Here is an 8,830-nt window from a genome sequence, read left to right on the forward strand (position 1 = left end):
TGCAGTTACTGTGTAATTATCTTATATCATCTCCAGGCAGTCAAAAGACAGACGAAATGCAGGGAGAAGCTTTTAACAGCAATTTGTAGCAAAGATGTTTGGAATAAGAACACAATGCTTGTTACCACTGGCTCTTATGTTAATCACTTGATTGCAAATTGACTTTCATTAATGTCTGGATACCACTGAAATAATCTTATACCATCTCTGCTCTGATATTCTGCTATTTACATTTATATAGAACATGCCTATGCATACAGATAGTTTTTCTTTCCACAGGCATTTTACGGCTCTATTTTTTCCTTTCTGTTTGGAGGCAGGGGAACAAGACTAGTGAACCATGGGACTGTATTCTGACCCATAGCTCATAGATGGAATATAATATAAAAATGGCAGTGGTCCGAAAAGCAATATATATATCTTTATTCACAGAAAATCCTACCACAAAGTCTATAGTTCTGGAGAAGATGTTTGCTTTCTTTGAACACCGCTCTCCACTTACCATGGTCCGTCCCGGCATTGTGACCCTCTCTCCTTAAAGAGAGTCAGGCTTAAAGCCACACTTTGCTTGTGACATTCTAAAGGTGATTGTCATCTTCTGTTAATGAAAATGGACACTAACCACCCATTGCTTGGGGCACTTGTTCATACGCAAAACCAAGAGAAGAGTCTGCATAGTCATCCTTGACTCCTAGGCATGTACCATTCCAGATACTCCCGTGGGACATACAGTATCAACACCGGAATAAGTGGGACTTAAGTGAACGAGTTTTGAGCAAGCTGGTTACTGCGGCATTCTGCCAAAGGAGAGGGACAAACGCACTAGTGGGGTTGGGCAAGTATTTCTTTCTCCTTTTCTTCCTCCTCCTTCTTTTGAAACTGCCCTCTATTGCAAAATCTGTTCACTATAGAAAAACATGTAGCAATAAAAAAAGTGTGAAGAAGAAAACAAAATTACCCTTTCCTTTATCCTGAAATAATCAATAGAAATGCTTTGCCATTTTTCAATCCATTCTTTTTCAAATTTTTTTATTTCTATTTTTTGATACTCTGTATATATTTATTATTTCATTATCTAAAATGAATGTATATGTTCATCAGCCAGGAAATGTTCCAAGTCTATAAGGACTGGACTAGTTTTTAAAAAGCCAAACTTTAGGGCAAAATAGCATACAGATTACAGACGGTCCTTTCATGAACTACTCTGGGAAAAAAGGCAGAATTGTCCATCTATTCCATTTGTTGCATAGTATAGTACCACTATATATCTCTGACTTTTGTGTTTATTTTGGGTTAGTTGAAATACCATGTTCACCTTCATTTTGAATCTATTTCCATAATTTTCTTCTTCATAGCCCTGAGTTATACACTTTATCTTAATAAATTTATCCTATCTTCAAGTATATTTAATTCAAAATTTCTCTTTTATGAAAAACAAATTTGTCTTGTAAAATGTAACCTTAAGGAAATAAATAGAACACACCCAAGTAATGAATAAGCAGGATGAAAGAAAAAGCTGTGAATGCGGCTTGAGCTCACAATCTTAACTGCTTAGTTAAAACTCCCTTTACTCTCTGAACCACAGAAAAGGAACTGCTTTTTGTTGTTTTAAAATTACAGCTAAACATAACACTAGCTAAATGGTTTCATTCCTAGCAACTAAAAAATTCAGTCTCTCTAAACCAAAGGTTTTCCTCTTTATAATGTGCTGAACTTGTCATCACGTAAATTAATCTGCTGAATAAGGTGATGAACTTCTTTGGCTCTGATTGAAAATTTAACGACTGAAATGAAAAGGTTGAAGGCAAGAAATAGGATTTTGTGGATAAATTCAAGCAGGATGAATGAATGAATGTGATTTTTGGTCTGTATGCTTTTTCCAATTTAGGCTTTCGAGGCTTTCTGGTGGCTTTCACAAATAACTGTTATTCTAGAGGTACACAGGTTAATCTGGCTCCCAGACTAGTTTTCCTAGGATGCCTTTAATTCAGGGGTCTTAGCTTAAGCCTAGACCAAGTTCACCCAGCATTTGGGCACATGTGAACAAGTCTGAAAAATTTGCAAAGAGGAGGTAGGGAATATGCTATGTTCAAGGGTCTCTTGAGCAAAACTTCATTCCCAGAAAGAAAGGGTGACCGATTCTAGCATAAAGGGATGACATTGTGGCTGCCCCCTCAAATTAATCCCTAATACCCAGACTAGTCCCTGGTTCCTGTGTAACAGTTTCAGCAGCTGTGCAAGCAAGGGGCCTTGCAGCTTCAGGAGATGTGGCCTTGGCTCAGAGTTCTGCACTCTCAGTATGGAGCATTGTGCCTTCAGTGGACATTGGTGGTGGCTGCTGCTTTTGGGGTCCACAATAGGGGCAAATATCACCCTATATCTATGACAGGAGAAGAGGAGCACCAGCCGGGGGCCACCAAGAAGACTGGGTAGTGCAACACAGAGGAAGCAGTTCTTGAGAATTTTCACTTCTTAGGAGGAACCAAGGCTGACTGGGGCAGTCAGGAAATACCGTTTTGTGATAATTGTTTTGACAACATATTTATCTTCTGATTGCAGTGACTGAGGAAACATGAGTTTTCCTTCAATTTATAGTTTGTGCTAGAATAAAGATGAGCCAAGGTGGGTGGAAAAAGCAACTCAGGCTGGAGAGGAACCAACTTAAAGCAAACTAGATGAGCACAGCTCAGCTTCAACTGAACTTAGAAGTGATCAGAATAGAAAAGGACCATGTAATTTCCCCAAGGAGGCAAGGAAGACAGTTTTGGTCCAGGGGTAACTAGACAGAAACATTTAGATCAAAGACCACTGAGAAAAATTTCTAACCCAGTTGGACTCATCATCAGCAATTTATGTTCCCAGTTGCCTCCCTCATGCCTATAGTCAGGAGAGTTTCGTAGAATACATACTCTGAGAAGAGGTACAGCGTCTGTAGCTTTAATAGTTATCTTTTGCTGAGTAGCAAAGTTACCCTAAAATGTAGCAACTTATTTTGGAATCCAGGTGCAGCTTAACTGGGTGGTTCTGGCTCCGTCTTCTAGGAGGATGCTGCCAAGCAGTTGGCTGGGGCTCCAGTCATGTCAAGGCTCGACTAGGGTTAGTGAGTTAGCTTCTAAGCTCACTCGTGTGGTTGTTGTTGGACCTTGGTAACTCACTAGCTGTTGGTAGCTGGGCAGGTTCGGGTCATATGAACCTCTCTACAAGGCTGTTCAAACATGGCTCACTGCTTTCTCCCAGAATGAGTGATGAGAGAGATAGAGAGATACCCAAAAGGAAGCCACAGTTTTTTATAACCTAATCTCAGAAGTGACATCCTATTACTTCTGCCATCGTCTGCTGTTCACACAAACCAGCTTGGGAACAATGTGGGAGAGACCTATTCCTGCGTATGAACACCAGGAGGCAGGGATCTTCAGGAGCATCTGAGTGGCTGGCTACAGTAGTAGCTATGGGCACTATTCCAAAAGAGTGTGTGGCCCCACAACGGACAGAGTGGCCTAATCTCAATCCTCAAGGAGTTTATAATCTATACTGGGCTATAGAAATATTGGAATAATGATTTTTTTAAAAAGTAAGCTATCTACAAGTTCAAAATAAAATCCAAAGGTCTCTCCCATAGGTTTCTGCTACAGTATTTGAAATGGAATGCTTCTGAAGCCATCTAATTTTGGGCCCAAGGTCAGAAATTTATTTCTAGTCTAGCATCTCTGGATCAATCTTAGCTGTGCAAACTCTCAGAAGGGGCAGAAAGGAGTCACCTTTTCAATTCAGCTTTTTTTTTTTTTTTCCTAAAGATTGGCACCTGAGCTAACAACTGTTGCCAATCTTCTTTTGTTTTCTGCTTTTTCTCCCCAAATCCCTCCAATATATAGTTGTATATATATATTTTTTACTTGTAGGTCCTTCTAGTTGTGGCATGTGGGATGCTGCCTCAACACAGGCTGATGAACAGTGCCATGTCCATGCCCAGGATCCAAACTGATGAAACCTTGGGCTGCCAAAGCAGAGTGTGCGAAATTAACCACTTGGCCACGGAGCCCACCCCTCAGTTCAGCTTTTATTAGTTAATTTTCTGTGCAGGAGTAAGGGTAAATTCTTTTTTTCTTTTTCTTTCTTTTCTTTTTTTTTTTGGTGAGGAAGATTGGCCCTCAGCTAACATCTGTTGCCAATTCACTCTTTTTGCTTGAGGAAGATTGTTGCTGAGCTAACATTTGTGCCAATCTTCCTCTATTTTGTATGTGGGATGCCACCACAGCATGGCTTAACAAGTGGTGTGTAGGTCCTCTCCCAGAATCCAAACCTGAAAACCTCGGATTGCTGAAGCAGAGTGTGTGAACTTAACCACTATGCCACAGGACTGGCTCCAAAGGTAAATTCTTTTAATCATTCCAAGCCCTCATTTTCTGGCTTTAACAACCTCTTTTTGACATTAGGATTATCTTCGCAGTACAGGCTCCCTCAAACCTCTAGTACAGTCTGTATAAAACGTTGTGTTGGGCTGGCCTGGTGGTGCAGTGGTTCAGTGCTCACGTTCTGCTTCGGCAGTCCAGGGTTCACCAGTTTGGATCCCAGGTGTGGACGTGGCACCACTTGGCAAGCCATGCTGTGGTAGGTGTCCCACATATAAAGTAGAGGACGATGGGTACAGATGTGAGCTCAGGGCCAGTCTTCCTCAGCAAAAGGAGGAGGATTGGCGGCAGATGTTAGCTCAGGGCTTTCTTCCTAAAAAAAAAAAAAAGCTATGTTTTGGGGCTGGCCCTGTGGCCTAGCAGTTAAGTATGCTGCACTCCACTTTAGCAGCCCGGGTTTGGTTTTGGGCACGGACCTAAACCACTGGTCTGTGGCTATGCTGTGGCGACAACCCACACACAAAATAGAGGAAGATTGGCATAGATGTTAGCTCAGGGCGAATCTTCCTCAGCAAAAACAAACAAACAAGCAGAAAAGCTGTGTTTCCATCTGGAGAGCATTACATCCACTACAGTCTCACAGTTTATGCAAATAATTCAAAAGTCATGTGACAAGTGAGGACAGGCACCTGTGTCCTAGTGCAACTGGAGAGACATCTGATCTCAGATAGGCAGGGCTTTTCTGTGGGCTGAACTCAGCAGACTGTCCCTTGTGTGGAATGTTTCTGTCTCCTCGGGGCTGGACCAGGTGTTGCTCCTGTGGCTACATTTGCACAAGGGGAAAAGATCTGCAAAATAAGAGTCCCAGGATGTCCTGTTTAAGAGCCACGTTTGAGTCCAGGACTCGGCTTGGGCATGTCCCCCCATATATGGCTGATGTGGACAAGCTGAATGGGCAGCGATCCATCTTTCCTGACAGCCCACCTGGCTACACCACAAGGAGTTAAAGCCGTCCCTCTGCACGCGATGAAGCAACACTGGAGCGAGGGAGACTCTAATTGCTTCTCTAGAACTGGCAGGGGGATCAGTAGAAGCAGTGAGCTAATAGTTTTTTTCCACAGCTATTGTTCCGATCACATGAGAGCTATTGGTAGTCCTTACAACCCAAATTTTCCAAACCCTGGCAATTGTCATGATTTGAGTTTGAATTAACCTTTAAGCCATTTTGTTCCTTAGATCCTTGAAGCCATCGGCCAATAAAAGGACAAGTTGCTAAACTTCGGCTGTTTTGTAAAACCACATAGTAGATAATAATTACCGTGGTCTTCTGCATTGCTGAGACAAGCTCTGCTGGTACGGATTAATGAACTTGATCTCAGCATTCCAAAGAGGGAGTGATTTTATGAAACCACTGAGTTTGACTCTAGCAATATAATTCTTTACAGTGAAGTTAATGTAGGAAAATCTGATCCTTGTTTAAAGAGATAGTGAGGTTACTTAATCAAAATTTTACTGTGATCTAAATTCCAATTTACTTTATACACATTCTTCAATAAATCTTATTATAAGGACATTGTCCAAATTATCGACTCTAGTTACAGAAGCCATTTCTGCCAACTATCTGGGTGCTAAGAAAGCCGTGCTAAGAAAGGACTGTTTTTATGCAGGTCTCTGCTGAGAGAAGAAATAGTACCTTCATTTAACAAATGTGAAAGAAAACAAAAGAGTATTTTTGATGCCCATGTTCTTCGTCTCTGCTCCTTTATCTCCAACAGTTCATATCCTATGCTTTTACCCACTAGCATGCGATAGGACTGCTTGTAAAAATCCAGTTTCCAAGGAAATTACACAAAGATTGTCCTACCTTTAACAAAACTTACTAAGCCCTTGCACACAAGGCCCAAGAACTCTAGCTGAAGCATGACAAAAAGGAGTGTGCATTTGGAAGTATGGCTGCAAAATAGCTTGTCCCATGGACAGGTGCCTCCACTACTGCCACCATGACTTTGAAAAAATGTATCATTTGGTTGTTATCAATGCCTTCACAAAGGTCACTTGATTCATCTGGTAACATTTAATAAGCACTTGTTGAATTCTACTTTGTGCAGAGAAGTCGTTGCACTTAACAATAGATGTGTTGCATGGTTAAGAGCTTGGGTTTTGGACACTAACTGCATGAGTTAGGTTCCTATTTCTGACACGCTAATTGTGTTGCCGTGGGCAAGTTACTCAACTTCTCTGAATGCCTTGGTTTCTTCAACTATAAAATGGGAATAGTGATGTATCTATTTTATAGAGTTGATGTGAGGATTAAATGAGTTAATGTATGTAATTCCTTTAGAACAGTGCCTGTTGTATAGCAATGCCAAAAGTTTTTATTGTTGTTGTTATAAATATTATTAAAAGCAAGCATAGTCTCAGTCAACTATTTTCATCTAAATCCCTACCTACTTTAGCAGAACGTTTCTCATAGTTACTTTTTCATTAAGTTTAAAGTAAATTTTCATGAGAGCTTCAAGAATTACAGCATTTTGCAATGTGAGACCTTATTTTATAGATGAAAACCAGCCCTGGACAGGCTATATGAATGGCTCAAAGTCAACAACTTATTTGGTTGCAATGCCAGGATTAATATCCGATTTATGCCTCTAATAGCTTAACTGTGGCTTAAAGCTCAGGGTGGCGTAGCTTTGGAGGCCTGAGTTCAGACCTAGGCCAGAGGACTCCAAGCTCCTTCCCTTCCTGCCACAAATGCCTTGTCAAGAAATCAGCATCCATCCCTTCTCCACCAAAGCCGGAGACTGTAGCTTTGAATCTCTCTTAGAAAAGAGTTCTGGCCACTCTCCCAGCTCCAAGCCTTTTTATAACTAGCATTAATCCAAGAGTGAAGAAAATGTGAGTGAGTCTCTGCCTTTTTCTGTGGATCAGCCATTGCATTGGTGACAGAAACCAATCCAAATTAGCTTACACAAAATAGAAGGTTTATTAGAAACAAAAGAAGATGTGAGAAGTAAGACTTGAGAAGTCTCCAGAAGACTAGAACTGGTTCACCTTCTGTCAGAATTCTTTGTCTCTCATCTCTGCTAGAGGAGAAGAGTGTTGGCTTAATTCTCCCAGACCCGCCTTCCCCCAGAGGGTAGGGACGTGGCTATCACAGCTCTAGACTCACGATCTTATAGCTTTCTGAATATGTGACACAATAGGCCTGGCTTGCTGTGTGCCCATCACTGTCAAAAGGAGAAGGAGGTATTTATAAATGTCCATTTTGTGGGCAGCAGAGCAAAGAGGAGGATGGAATCACCAACCACCCCTTTCTGTAACAAGACTTTCTCTGACATCTGTCAGTCTGGGATTTAAGAACCCAACACACCCTTCTAGACAAAAAACATAGCAACTTGCCTAATATTTATCATCACTTATAATTTTATAAGAGCTTACATTTGGTCATACATGGAGCAGTTGTTTACAAGCCATTTTACAAATGAGAAAACCAAGGATCTGGCTTGCTCATGGTCACTTATTTAATAAGTAATCTAACATGAAATAGAACTGGGTCATTTTGTCTCATTGAAGACCCTTTGGACATATTTTGGTAAATCGAGGCAACATAGAGTATTTATTGTTTTCAGTTATAGGCAAAAAAGACATTGAAAACAGTGTGCTAGGAACCTGGTTTAGTCTATGCATCGATACATATTTGTTGAATGGATGAGTTTCTTGCCCATGTCACAGAGCAAAGCCTTAACAAGGTGGAAAAGAGAAATGAAGATCTGTGCAACAATGAGGGCCCACTAGCTTCCCTTGAGATGCATCCACCAGGTCTCACAATCTTCTTGAGTACTGGCTAAGAGAAACTTTCCTTGTTTTCTTTCCTGATCCAGATTGCCAGATCCTTGTTTGACTTTAAATTGATTATGACAGCATGTCCTGTTTACTTGGATTAGTTCACAATTATTCTTTTTGTCTTCTGTTCTATAACACAAGGGTTACTTTTTCATACCTGACCGAATGCTTAACATGTCCTTTATGTGTTGGAGTTTGTTTAGTTCTTGCAAATACGTTTCGCAACGGTATTTAACAACCCAATCAGTTCATAGGATTGGGGGGTGGTGGTGAGCAAAGTGAAATTCTACAAGCTCTTTTGCCTGGCTATTAATGAAAGGATTCATTCTATGTTAAGTATTACTTAAAACAATTTTTAAAGAGATCCAATTCTCTAATTAGATCCATCATGATGTCCTCACCAAGAGTTTTTGATTTCCAAAATCAGAACTTGATGTAATGAGTAAGGACTTGAGAATATAGTTTTGCAAAGAACCTACTGCTGTTTCAAAACTGGGAGACCGCTGACCAAATCCCTGAGAAGTTAAAACATAAACCTTAAGCTGCGTGATTATCAGTGAAACCAGTTTTTAAAAATGACACCTCACCAGCAGATAGCCAACAATAGAAGTGTTTCATAATTGGCAGCAACTAACCCT

This window comes from Equus asinus, chromosome 9, assembly GCF_041296235.1.
Source record: "Equus asinus isolate D_3611 breed Donkey chromosome 9, EquAss-T2T_v2, whole genome shotgun sequence".
NCBI lineage: Eukaryota > Metazoa > Chordata > Mammalia > Perissodactyla > Equidae > Equus > Equus asinus.